The sequence below is a fragment of the Typopeltis vanoorti genome, chromosome 9 (genome assembly GCF_054136105.1).
Source record: "Typopeltis vanoorti isolate ZY-2024b chromosome 9, IOZ_Tvanoo_1.0, whole genome shotgun sequence".
NCBI classification, from domain to species: domain Eukaryota; kingdom Metazoa; phylum Arthropoda; class Arachnida; order Uropygi; family Thelyphonidae; genus Typopeltis; species Typopeltis vanoorti.
The window spans coordinates 32,422,144-32,437,199 of record NC_143557.1 but is presented as its reverse complement, the minus strand read 5'-3'; the positions used below and the strand labels follow the sequence as shown (position 1 = coordinate 32,437,199).

The 15,056-nt window shown below is 35.8% G+C and overlaps 1 protein-coding gene across 2 annotated transcripts in view; it reads left to right on the top strand.

Annotated features, from left to right (window-relative positions):
• The window catches only part of step (cytohesin steppke), a 375,568-nt gene that overhangs the window by 162,220 nt on the left and 198,292 nt on the right, over positions 1–15,056 (top strand). The window lies entirely within an intron of this gene.

Genomic DNA, 15,056 nt, shown 5'->3' with positions numbered 1-15,056 from the left:
GCAATTAGTGCAACCGTTTCTTCTGCTTTGTTTCTTATACTTCTAGCATTGTATACAAACACAACAGCTCAGTTCTGGATCTACAGCTAGTTCCACTGATACTACCACTCACTCGATGTGATCTCTCCATGCTCGACTGGGGCCATTTCCCTTTCTGCTTCTTCATTTTAAAACCCTTTTCAATTCCAACTGTTTCCTCTTGATTCCTGATCATCCCATTTCTTTCCTGCCTACACATGCTCACCTCCTCTTGGAGCATCCACCTTTCTCATGCTGTGTACCCCTGTCCACCCTGAACCTCCCTGTTTCCCTGCTCCTCTTGCACACCCATTCTCTCATTTTCTATACTCATGCCACTCACTTCCCCATTCATAACCACCTCTTCAATCTCTCCTGTCTTACTCTCCCGCTCTTCCACATCACTTCCCACTCGATCTGATTCATTCTCTCTATTCACTTCTCTACCTTCCAGCAGCAGTCTCTCTAAGCGACTCACACCATAACCACTCAAATGCAGTCCATCGCTCCCATACAGCTCACTTCGTCCCTCAAACTCATTCCACACATTAACAAACTGTACTCCCATCTCCTCACACATTTCAGCCAGCATATCGTTCATAATCCTTGCTCTCCGCCTCATTTCACCACAGTCATACCTAGGCAACACGCTAACTACCCTTCCTATCACACTATTCTCTTTTATCCTTCTGCAGCCTCCTGATATCCATTCTGACACACTCTTTGTCCTCTCTCAAATCATTTGTACCTATTAATACTATTAACTCTTTTGCTCGCTCCTGCCTCATATCCAATGCCTCAATCACTCTACTCATTTTTGCGCCTGGAAAACATACCTTGTGTATTTTATCCTCCAGCACACCTTTAATAATGGAGTCGCCATACAACGCCACTCGCTCATTTTTCATTAACTCTTTCATTCCATCATTATTTACTTTAATAGTTTTTACCGGAATTTTCTTAATTTCATTCCGCATCCATTTCATTTCTTGCTTCATCCAATCCAATTCAACTTGCGAATCTCGCAACACATTTTCTCTATCATTCAATCTTTCTAACTTTCTAACTCTCGATCCCCTCTTCTCACTTTAACTCTCATTCATCCATCTTTGTTTCCATACTTTTGGTCCAACTTTTGCTATAATTCTTCCCATTTTCACACTCATTCATCTTTCTTTGTCTCCGTACTTTCGGTCCAACATGCATCCAACTTTCGCTATCATTCTTCCCATTTTGGTCAGTTCCTTCAAGCTTGCTCGGAATGCTGCCAATTATCTCCTCGTCGATTCCTTCCATACAACATCTCAAAACAATGTCCGTGAATAACTACACGCTATTGATAAGATCCTGAACTCGAACTCGCCTGACTTCACAAGAAAATCAAAAGTAAAACAGACAAAAAGCCCTCGAAAGGGGGACAAACCCCTTTTATATCCGCTACCTTTGGCGCCCTATTCACTTCATACCTTTCTGCCCGGCACCCTCTTCTTGCGCACGTGTCATTTTTTCTATTCGCATATTCCTGGAGAATTCTGTGTATGTGCCTCATCTGCCTGGAAAACACCAGTGCTGCCCCTCACGTAGACAATTTGTCGTAGGCTACGCAATTCACCCGAGGTTTTCGTTAGTGGACTTCGAACTTCTGTTACATGCCATAACATATATCTTATAAAGAATACTTCTTCGATTATAAATTTTTAAAAAAAAATGACATCGTTTACTTTTAAGTAATATTACATAAAATAGTACTAACATATGATTCATTAAACAATTTGTATCTTTACTTATGTACAAGCATTTTCATTGTTGTTGTTTAGCTAAAATGTGTTGTATCCTGAATAAATTATTTCTTAAGGAAATCTTTTCATTCAAGATCCAACACTATTTTCATTGTTTTAGTTTTGCTTTGATTGATTTTCATTCCAAAAGTTTTGCATTCTTCATTTAAAATTTTTGTTTTATCTAATTGTTCTTTAGATTCTGCAAGAATAATATCATCATCTGCATTTTTAATGTGGTTGATGTTTGTGCCATTTATTTGTAAACCTGGTTCTTCAGCTATGGATTTGCATGTTTTTTCGAGATAGATAATAAATTGATTTGGTGAGAGTGGGCAATCCCACATGACTTCTTTTTCTACTTTGAATTTGTTTTTATTTTGTTCCTGTCAGAATCAAATGCTTGTTTGAAGTCAATAAAACTGCAGTATATACACCCTCTGTCCAAAAAGAAACCCAACGTTTCAAAACTAGAAGAAACTAGTGGCGCCACCTGTTGTATCTTTTTGTTGTCAAAAGTGGCAACCTTCATTAGTGTTGTATCAACTGTTTATGACATCTGTTTCATTAGAAGCCGAGTTATAGTGCCAAGAGTGAAAGTGTGTTTTGACGAACAGTCAGAAAATGAGTTTCAAACAGAGAGCTGTGATTGACTTTTGAGTTAAACTTGGTAAAAGTTTTACTGAAACACATCAAATGCTTCAAAAGGCATACGGTGATGAATGCTTATACTGTACTCAAGTTCACGAGTGGTTTAAGTGATTTCAAAGTGGTCGTGAGATGCTTGAGGACAACAAAAAGCTGGGCCATCAAAAAACTGGACTGAGCGAAGTTAACATCTAAAGAATGCGTGATTTCATCAAAGAAAACCCAAAATAGTCCGTGAGATTGATTGAAGATTAATTTGGGATTCCAAAATCAACTGTGCACAACATTTTAACCGAGAGTTTAGGCCTTCGTAAATTTAATTCGCGATTTGTTCCCCACAAGTTGACCGACGACCAAAAATGTATCGAACTGAACACTGCAAGGACCTCATTAAAACCACTTGTAAGGACTCAAACTTCCTTGAAACAATCATTACTGATGACGAAATGTGATGTTTTGAGTATGAGCCCGAAACAAAGCACCAGAGTGCTGAGTGGAGACCACCAGAGAAAGGGCATCCGAAAAAAAGTCTCTTGGATAAGTCAAAAGTAAAGACAATGCTGATTTGTTTCTATGATTCCAAGATTCTATTATCCACAAAGAATTCATTCCGCCTTGCCAAACGGTCAACTAATGAGTTTTATTAATTGAAAACTCATTAATTGACAAACGGTCAATTAATGAGTTTTATCTCAAAGTTTTGAACTGATTGATAGCGAGAATTCATCGCGTATGGCATGAATATCGTGACGACCGTTCATCAAAGCACACTGTCACTCTAACTCGCTTCTAATGAAACAAATGTCATAAACAGTTGACACAACACTAATGAAGGTTGCTGCTTTCGACAACAAAAAGATACAACAGGTGGCACCAGTAGTTTCTTATATCTTCGAAAAGTTCAGTTTCTTTTTGGACAGAGGGTGTAGGTAAGTTTTATACCTAGCACTTTTCAACTAGGCTATTAACTGTAAAAATATAGTCTATAGTAGACCTTCCAGGTCTGAATCCTGCCTGATCTTCTCTTTTGTTTCATTCATTAAAGTCTGGCTACTATTTTGAATAATTCATATGAAGATTTTGTAGCTGTGACTTAGCAATTTTATGGGTCTATTATTTTCACACCTTCATTTATCTCCATTTTTGAGAATTGGTATTATGATGCCTGTCTTCCAGTCATCAGAAATTCTGCCAGTATATAGTATTTTGGTTAAAAAGTTCAAGCAGGAAATTGATAGCTACTATGCCACCATATTTCCACAGTTCAGCGGGAAGTTCATCATAATCAGGTGACTTAGATAAGTTCATTTGGTTTATTGCATTCAAAATTTCTTCTTTTATTATGAATGGTGTTGGAAGTTTTTTTTTCACTTGGTTAGACTATAATAAATTTAGTTTAATCCTTTATCCAAGTGTAAGCAAACAAAGTTTGCACCTGAAGTATCTTCAGGACTGAGGAAACTCGTGGTAAAGGTGGACCAAGCTCTCATCACTACTTGTCTTAGAATCTCCCAAATTGCAAAACACATCTCCTTGCAGACATGTATAATGCTATGTATTAAAGGAAGGACCACTACCCAGACCAGTTTCGACCTTTATTGAGGTCTCGTCAGTGGGAGCCAGACCCAGAGGTGGTGATACTAAGGTGGAAGCAAATGTAGAAGTCATATTTACCTATACGAGTGGCTAAAAGGTGTCTCACCTTATTATTAAATTACTCTGGATTTAGAGAAAGATGTTGGAATTTTTTTTTTTTCACTTGGTTAGATTATAATAAATTCATTTTAATCCTTTATTCAAGTGTAAGCAAACAAAGTTTGTGCCTGAAGTATATTCAGGACTGAGGCAACTAGTGGTAAAGGTGGACCAAGCTCAAACTTTCTTTGCTTACACTTGGATAAATAATTAAACTAAATTTATTACTAAATTCACCACGAACCAAAAATTAGCAACTCTCCTAAAACCCACTAAATCTCTCTCACACACAAAGAAATGCTAGAACACCACAACGTAGTCTCAAATTTCCTTGACAGAAAGACTGTGATGTCACCTAAACAGGTTCTACCATCAGGTCTTTATGGGCTAGACTACAAGAACACTTCCGTGACTGTAACATCCCTATTCAGAACATTTAAACACAAAAAAACAACATCAAAAAGAAAAATAAAATACAGAGTACAGGGAAGACAGAAATAGCAGTTCACGCCCTTGACTAGAAACATACCCCGCAAATTGACAAGGCCATAATGATAGACAAACAAGACAATGAAACAATGCTTAGAATATTAGAAACAATAGCCATAAAATGTGACGAAAACTTGATCAACATCCACCGACCCTACCTAATTTCCGAGTGTTTGAAGCTCTACGACATAAAAATTAGGTCACAACTCTGACCAATAAGCGAAAACGAAAGTCCTTCTAAGGCAGATATACCAAGCCGACATGACATAGCTCTACACTTTTTCTGAAATGTTCCAATGACGATACATGATCGAAATGACTCGTACCCCGTTAATGCTTCCTCCCCACCCTATTTACCATAAATCCCTTCCTTTTCCCCAAAGAAGCGCCCTTAGATATAACATATATATATATATATTATTTTCAAAAAAACCCAGGTTTTCTAATTTCATCTTCCCACCTTGCCTTAAACCCCCCCCCCATGTTTCTTACCCCCTTTATCAGCCTAACAGCAGAAGTATGGAGAACGAAGACATCCTAACATCCAAACAAGGTATGTGGAAAATTTCTTCCTTTATTAGTCTGCATATATTTACCTCAAAAATACTTATAATTCCCTAATAAAAATTCTTGAGTAAAAAGCCAATGTATTTAAAATAAGGAATGCTCCTAAATGAAAAATATAATAAATTTATTATTATTTATATGGCTATTTTAGCCATATAAATAATAATAAATTTATTATATTATAAATGGTGCTTTTCTCTTTCTGTCTCTTCATTTGTGTTTTTCCAGTCTTCATCTAAATGTAGCAAAGCAAAATCAAACTGGATAAATCAAAAAGCAGATATATGTCTGAATGTAGCTATCCATCATAATACAAAATGAGTAAAGAATACAATAAAAGAACTTTAAATTATAAAGCAACACATAAAAGCCACATCATCAGTTGCATCAGTCTTGGGACTGGTAGCTCAGCAGCAATTTCTTCCATTCCACTCTGTCATTGGCTTTCTTCTTAACCTACTGGTAACTCCTCAAACCCGTGGTGTCTTTGACTTGGTCAAGAAAGCTTTACCTTGGTCTGCCTCTTCTTCTTTTCCCCTCTATTTTGCCTTCAGTTATTCTTTTCACAAGTCCATCATGTTGAAGTATATGTCCAAACCACCTATCCCTTCTAATTTTGATTGATTTAATTAGAGTTCTTGTTTCGTTTATCTCTCTCTCAGGACTTGTTGGTTTGATTTTTTGTCTGTCCATTTTATTTTGTTCATGCGACGCCAGCACCACATTTCAAAAGCCTCCAATCTTCTTACATCTTCTCTGCCTAGAATCCAGGTTTCACATCCACACAGTGCAATGCTCCATATCAATGTCTTTACTAATTTTTTTTCCAATTGTAGGTTGAGGTTTCCTGTTAAAATGCTTTTCATCTTAGAGAATTTTGCTTTTGCATTGTTTATTCTTGATCTTATGTCTTCTCTTGTTCTGCCATCTTCTGTTATTAGGCTTCCTAAATATTTAAAGCTTTTCACTTGTTTTATTTGCCCTGTATTGATAGGGATTTTGCCTGTAGCAATGATTTTAGTCTTATCTGTTTTGATTTTCATTTTATATTTTTCAAGGTTATTATTTAGTAATTCTAGCATTGTTTTTAACGTTCTGTTTTCTGCTACAAGAGCTATGTCATCAGCAAATCTTATACACATGACTTGCTCACCATTTATCTTTATGCCACTATTTATTTTATCTTTAGTTTCCTGAATGGCCTTTTCAATATATAAATTAAATAAAAGTGGTGAAAGTATACATCCTTGTCTTACTACACTCCTTATATTTACTATTTTCTCCTTATCATTGATTTTAATCCATCCATTTTGACTTTTGTAGATTTGATAAATTATTTTCCTATCCCTAAAATCTATGCCGATATTAGTTAGACAATTTAGGAGTATTTGCTGGTTTACTTTATCAAATACTTTCTCTAAATCAAGGAAGCAGATGTAAGTATTTTGACTAAGGTCTGATCTTCTCTCTATTATTGTTCTTAAACAGAGTATTGCCTCTCTTGTTCCTTTATTCTTTCTGAATTCAAATTAGTCTTCATCCAATAGACAATCTATTTTTGAATAAATTCTATTTTGAATAATTTTTAGCAGAATTTTGCTAACGTGTGGGATTAAAGCTATTGTTCTAAATTGGCTGCATTTGTTTGCATTATTTTTTTTTTGGTATTATGGATGATTTCATAAACTCCTTTGGTATTTCTCCTCTATCATAGATTTGAGCTATTAATTGATAGAGTATGGTTTTTGTCTCATCACCTAGATTTTGTAGCAGTTCTATAGGAATATTGTCTACACCTGGACTTTTTCCCTTACTCATTTCGGACAGTGCTTTATCAAAGTCTTCTCACATTATTGTGGGTCCTAGATTATCTTCATTTTGATTTTCTATGCTGATATCAGCATCAAGCTCGTCACCATTATAGACATTTTCAAGATCATTCTTCCATTCCATTAATATATCGTCAGATTCTATTAGTAATTTTCCATTTTCATCTTTGATGGCATTGTTTTTTCTGTTCTTATAAAATTCATCTATGTTATTACACTGTTCTTCCAGGTATTCTTTTTTGGCTTGTCTACATTTTCTTGTAATTTGATTTTTAAGATATTTGTATTTGGCCTCATATTCTTCTTTAACAGCATTTTTATATTTTCTTTTTTCATACATAAGGCCAAGTATTTCATCTGTTATCCAATGTTTTCTTTTTTCTTTTTCTGCATTTTTCAATAATTGATTTGATGAATTTGTAATTAACTCTTTAATCATATTCCATTGGTTTTCAATATTATTCTGACTATTTATGTTTTCTGGAATGTTATGATCAGTTGCCTCTTGGTATCCTCTCTTTACTTCTTTACTCCTTAATTTTTCAAGGTTCCATCTTATTGGTTTGTATCTTTGGATTTGTTTCCTATGTTTCAGTTCTGTTTTCATTAAGACAAGGTTATGGTCACTACTAATGTCAGCACCTGGATAGCTTTTGGAATTTTTTATTTGGTTTCTGTATCTTTTCTTGACCAATATATAATCTATTTGATATCTATTTGAATCCCCAGGCGCTTTCCATGTGTATCTTCTTTTTGGAACTTGAAATTGTGTAATTGCTATAACTAACTGTTTTTGTGTACAAAATTCTATTAGTTGCTTTCCTCTTTCATTCCTACGTCCAAGACCAAATCTTCCTGAAACATTATCATTGCTCTCTTCTCTCATTATAGCATTCCAATCTCCCATTATTATTATATTGTCTCTGTCTTTAAAGCTGCTCCAGATTTCTTCTATTTGTTCATAAATTTCTTCATCGCTATGTTGTGATGTTGGCATATAGACCATTATAATATTGAGGTTTACTGGTTCATTTTGAATGCTAATCGCCATGATTCTGTCACTGTAGTTAATTATTGTAGTGATTAACTTTCCAACTTTTTCATGAAGCATTATTGCAATACCTGACTCACCCTTCTTTTGTCCTGAATATATTATCCGAAATTCTCCACTCCAGAAATCACCCTGTCCCTCCCATCTCGTCTCACTAATGCCCAGAATGTCTATTTCAAGTCTTTCCATTTCTTTTTTCACATTTTCTATTTTACCTGGTTCTAGCAGTGTTCTTGCATTCCATGTTCCAATATTCAGCTTATTTCTTGTCTTCATTTTTGAATAAGTACCAGGATTTCATTGGCTGTCAACCTGAGAAGCCCGGTTACTTCTCCTGCTGGGCATGACTCCTTCAGTGAAGGCTCCATCACCAATCTTGATTTCATTTTTGACTTCCATTGCTGCTTTTACTTGGGAATGTAATGTGGTGGTTTCCCCTTGCCTTCCACATCGCAGTATTGTAACATGTATGCTACAGGAGGTTAATACAAGTAGTGCTGCTGCCCACTACTATAACTATTAGTGGTTAGTTGAAAGAGGAGGAAACACCCCTAGCCCTCGAGTACTCTAATAGCTTCAGGGAGAATGGAGGACCTCCTCCTGGAGTTAGTAAGCAAGAAAAGAGACAGACAGAGTTTTAAGTAAAGAATCCTCATTAGGAAGAATGTTAGTATGAGGGTAGAAGCAGGAAGTGGAAGAGTTATGACCAAAAGCTTTGAAATAGATCATACTTTTTAAAACCACAGTGATATCTTTAATTAGTAAATGGACAGATATTTTGTACTAAAATTAATAGTACATCTTCAGTGTCTGTAATAGGAATGGAATACAAGCAAAACGTTCGGTGGATCACCTATTAAAATACAATTGTGACCGCATGCTAGGAAATAATAGAAATAACAAATTAATCTATTAAAATAAATGGTTTTTTACATAAGTTAAAAGTCTCCCAGATCTTTGAGAGAGACATACAGTCATTTCTATTTAAATTCGGTCAGTGTAAGATAGTTTCACAACTTTCTTTGAATAAGCGTTCATATTTGAATCTGCATCTATGGAGGAGAACTGCTTTATCCCACTGGACACTATGAGTAGAGTCAATACTGTGCTGCGCCAGACCAGACTTCAGAGGTTTGTTATAATCAATATAATATTGATGTTCTTTTATTCTTTTTTCCAAAGAACAGCCAGTTTGTCCAGTTTGTTTGCTTTATTATTTAAATTACTATACCACAGGTTCCACTAAAAATCAGAATAAAAGAACTTTGAAAAACACAAATCTATACCATTGATATAAAAGTGGCAATCTGACTGGTGAAGTTAAAAAAAAAAAAATTCTGAAATCCAGATGGACTATTTGAAACAAATTTTTGCCCAAATCAACACAAATTATGAAAAAAAAAAAAGTTTGGTAAAAATGAAGAGATCCCAAAAATATTAAAGATGGAAACAGATGAAAACAAAACAGTAAAAGCTTCAAGTAAAAATGAAATACTGATAGTTTTAGATGTATGGAGGATAAACAGCACAGCATTATTTAGCGCAATTATTCAACCGAGTCTTAAATTAATTTCCAATCCTTATGCCTAATGACTGGAAATTGGGAAGAATAATTCCCATATACCAAAAAGGCATTATATAGGAATATATAAATTATAGACCAATAACCTTATTAATACTAACAGATAAGCTTAGCTGTTTTTTTAACTTATTTTTAACAGTATTAACAACACCAAACGAACTGTTTTATAAAAAAAAAAGATATTTATTAACTTGCTGATATTTTGTCAAATTTCCAATAAGCATCTTCTGAGCACAACACAGTATGTATACGTGACAGTGATTTTTGTAACGGACAAAAATCTAAAGTCCTAATTTGATGCCCTCTAATGTAGAAAAAAATATATAATGTTGTTGTAAATGTTGTAAAAAAAATTCATTACAGATCCAAAAGATTCTTTTTTGAGTCAGACATGACTGTGAAGAATTCTCCTAACCTGTAGAAATATGGTTGCATTAATTTGCCAAAAATTATTTGGGATGTTATCTTAAGAGAAACTCCCACATAGCTGTAATATTTTTTTTTTTTTTTTACAATATTGGATTATGCCAAATTAGGACTTTAGATCTTTTGTCTCTTACAATTTGTATTGTTTCATTACTCACTGTCATATATACATTGTGTTTTGCTCTGAAGATGCTGATTTGAAATTCAGCGAGATATAAGCAAGTTAATAAATATCTTTTTTTACAAAATTGTTCATTTGGTGTTGTTAATACCATTAAAAATAAGTTGTGAGTAACCTATTATTAAACCTTTTACCGAACTTTTTTTTCATAATTTTCAGTGTTGACTTTTGCAAAAATTTGTTTCAAATAGGCAATCCAGATTTCAGCATTTTTTTAACTTCACCAGTCAGGCTGCCTCTTTTATTTTTAGTGGAATGGATTTGTGTGTTTTTGAAGGTTCTTTTATTGTGCTATATACTGATTTTGTTTTATGATGGATAGCTGCATTCTGACATACACTGCATTTTGATTTTGCTTCTCTACAATTAGATGTCATTTTATTTATTTTTAATTGCTTGTGGTTTTCTAGCAATTCAGGTGTGCTCTGAGTAGGAAGTTTTCTTTTACCTTTTTCTTTTGATGTCAGAGATCTATTATTTCAGTAGTAAGTCAATTATTATTATTGTCTCTTTTTTCTGTAATATTTGATTTTTTATGTCTCGTATTACATGCTTTCCTTTTTCCAAAAATTCTTCTTTGTTTTCAAGAGTTAAGAATTGATGGTTGTTTTGAATTTAAGCTTTATTTTTGCTGATCAGACTCCATATCTATTTTTTTTAAGGTTTTTATAATTTGAAATGATGTCTATATAATTAATGTAGTTTTTAGTTTAATTGTCAGGTGAGGTCCATGTGTATATTTGACTATCTCTATGAAAAAATAAACTGTTAGTAATCGTCAATTTTGTTGTCTTGCAAAATTCAAGAAATCTATATCCTCTTTCGTTTCTTTCAATCCGAACTTTCCCATTACTCCATCCATAACCTCAGAATACTTGCCTATTTTTTTGCTTTGAAATCTCCCATTACTGTCAACTTTTGATATTACTAATTTCTGTTTACAGATTTGAGAGAAATTCCTCATGAGAGTGATCTGGTGCATGAACTTGTATTATCTTAATGTGTGTGTGGTCTCTTTTGCCTTTAATCTTAGGGAGATTAATTTTGAAGATATTGGGATAATTTCTGTTATTGAATTTAAGAGGCAATTTTTTTACTATGATTGCCATTCCTTCTTTACGTATTCCATCTTTTCTTCCTGATCCTGAGTAAACTATTGCATTTTGGGTTAACATATCCCTCGTCTGTCCAATGTGTCTCTGACATAACCTACTATGCTCCACTTAAATTTTGTTAATTCTTCTTCTAGCAGTTTACGTTTTCCACTTTTAAATAATGTTTCTACTATCATTTGTGATATATTTGCTATGTTCTTTGCTGATCACTTCACATACTTTTCATCTCACTTAAGTGGCCTCTGGAGGGGGGAATGCATTGACTGCCCCAAATGCAGCAACATTTAACATATCCTCTGAATGTTTTCTTCTGTTCACAGTAGTTATAGGCAAAATACTACATCTTGCTTGCCACTCCTCTGCCGCTGAGTCCCTTAAGGTTAGGGTCAAAAACCTTTGGAGAGAAGGCAGACTCCTGCTACAAGAAAAGAAAGATGGGGGGGGGGGGATCCCTAACCCTCGAGTACTCCAATAGCATTGGGTGGAAGGAGCAGGAGAAGAGAACAGAGACGAGAATGAAAGAAGAGTGGAAATGGGATCTACAGGCAACATATCAGAAGTATACTGCACAAAGTTAGACCAAGTCTAGCATTGGTATTGGTTACCTTGGGTTCATCACTGCCATACTCACTATTGTTAGAAAGTAACAAGATGAAATTAAAGCAACAGTAAAGAGGTTTGACCATCTGATAAACATGAAATATGATCAAATTCAGCTAAAGGTACCTCTGGGTTGCCAGTCCTATACTCACCAGATTTGAGCCTTTGAGATAAATTACTTATATTGAATAGCATTATAAAAGAGTATGTAGGAGACTCTATAGCTCAGTCAGTATTGACAAAGCCCTGGGTTTGATTCCTGTCGGTGATGTAAGGAACCTTTATCAGGTTCTATTTCAATAAAAGGTGAGTTAGCCAGTTTCATACAAAGGTGGGGGGGGTTCACCCAGAAACTCAGGTTTTCATCCCCCAGAACAGGCCAACCAGCCCTTGAACACACGCTTCTACAGGCATAGGACACTTCCAGGAATAAGGAGTAACCAACCTATTCCGTAGGATTTCGGTTCCAAATACCTACACGGTAAAAAGTGTAGGTCTACATCATGTGAGCACAAATTAGAATAGGATAGATGCTTGGTAGAAATAGAGCTGTATTGATATAATCAATTCATAAAGGCTAAAAAAAATTTAATGTTTAAAATTACTAATTAAATTTTTAATTTTTATTAATTAACTTTTTGTCTTATGAGTTAGTTACTCAAGGACAGCTTCATTTCCACTGAACTTTTATACTGGCATTAAAAAATTGACGATTCATGAAAATAATTTTCAGAAATTCAAACTATTATATCGAATAATTTGCTGTAGTGAATTCCTTTCAGAATAGTCCTTTGCTTCTGTAACTTTGGTGAGAGCTTTTCAGTAGTTTATTACAATGGTGTTTGATATTGTTAGTGTTAACTCTACATACCTTCTAGAATTTCAACTGATTTAAGCTGTAATATGAAACTAGAGTTCTAGATCAGTTATTTGTTGATTTATATTTCACAAACCCATTTCAAAGCAGTATGAATTCCTATAAATAGGTGCAAGTAGATTGGCAATTAATGCATTATATTTAATAATTATTCCTGATATTATGATACTTGAACACATATGTATTATATACATACAATTATATATTATGTATGTAATTATATGTGTGTGTGTGTATATACACTCATGAGCAGTTGAATTAGAGATACCTGCCGTGTTGGCAAAATGGTGCTATGGTTGCCCCGGCGAATGGAATAGTGGCACATGACAGGGATGTTGTCAGACCTTGTACTGACTGTCTGAGTAATAGTCGAGCACAGAATGGGGAATCCTCGAGATCTCAGTGAATTCGATCGCAGCCAGATAGTCGGAGCCAGGCGTATGGGGCACTCCATCTCTGAAGTCGTGCAGGCACTGGGCTTTTCACGGGCCACTGTGTCAAGAGTGTACTGTGAGTACATGGAATTGGGTAAAACCACAGCCACCAGGGAAAACTGCCGTGGTATACAACATGTCGATGACAGGGGACGCCGTCGGCTAGCTCGGATGGTAACAACGGATAGATGGGCCACAGTGCCGCAAATCACTCGCCAATTCAATGCTGGACAACGACGTGAGCAGCCACACCATCTAGAACCATCTCCACACTGTGGGGTACAGAAGCCACTGCCTGACTAGGGTACCTCTGCTCACCGCACGTCACAAGGCACAACGATTAGCATGGCCATTGGACCCTCGGACTGATGAGTCGAGGTACACGTTGGTACATGCCAATGGCAGGGTACGAGTGTGTCCCCAAGCACATGAAGCGATGGATCCCTCATGCCAGCAGGGTACAGTTCAAGCCGGTGGTGGTGGTGGTATCCTCGTATTGGGACTGTTTACGTGGGATGAAATGGGTCTAATCTACCATCGTCCCTCACTGGCAAATGACGGGATCTGCTGTCAGATCACATGCATCCATTTCTGTGCCTACAGCACCCTCCAGGAGACCTGTACCTACAACAAGACAATGCACCGGTCCACCGCTCCTGAATAGTGGCCGAGTGAGTGGATGAACACTCCACAGACATGAGGATGCTTGGCTGGCCCCCGAGGTTCCCTGACCTCAATCCTATTGAACACATCTGGGACTGTCGAGAGAGAGATATATACGCACCCTGGACCCTGCTCTGACCAATCTCCATGCATTGTGGGAGGCTGTGCAGCGGTCATGGATCAGTTTGGCTCCCCCAACGCTTCTGGTGCCTTGTGGAGTCCATGCCATGCCACATCGCCACTGTCATCAAGGCGAAAGGGGGTGCTACCCGCTACTAGGCAGGTATCTGATTCAACTGCTCATGAGGGTATATATATATATATATATATATATGTTAAATATTATTTAATGACTGAATTCCAAGATAATAGAGAAACAAGTAAATTTAATATAACCACACATTTGTCGGAATGCCGACTTTGTTAGGTGTGGTAACATAAAAAGCAAATAAAAGACTAAAGAACATTGCATGATTACAACAACAGATCATTAAAAACTGTAGTTATGTTTGAATTGGAGTCCGAGATACAGTTCTATTGTTATGCACATGCAAGCATATGACTTCATGAGTTCGCCAATCAGAGCTATGTGAGTCTGGCAGACTGTAACTGAGATTGCTGTGTTTCACACACTCACCACACATACACACATGGGTGAATGCTTTACCATACTATAATATTAGGACTCAAGGCTTTATATGAAATACAAATTATTTTAGCTGTTGTAGGTATCTAATTCAACTGCTCATGAGTGTATATATATATATATGTTAAATATTATTTAATGACTGAATTCCAAGATAATAGAGAAACAAGTAAATTTAATATAACCACATATTTGTCGGAATGCCGACTTTGTTAGGTGTGGTAACATAAAAAGCAAATAAAAGACTAAAGAACATTGCATGATTACAACAACAGATCATTAAAAACTGTAGTTATGTTTGAATTGGAGTCCGAGATACAGTTCTGTTGTTATGCACGTGCAAGCATATGACTTCATGAGTTCGCCAATCAGAGCTATGTGAGTCTGGCAGACTGTAACTGAGATTGCTGTGTTTCACACACACATGCGTGAATGCTTTACCATACTATAATATTAG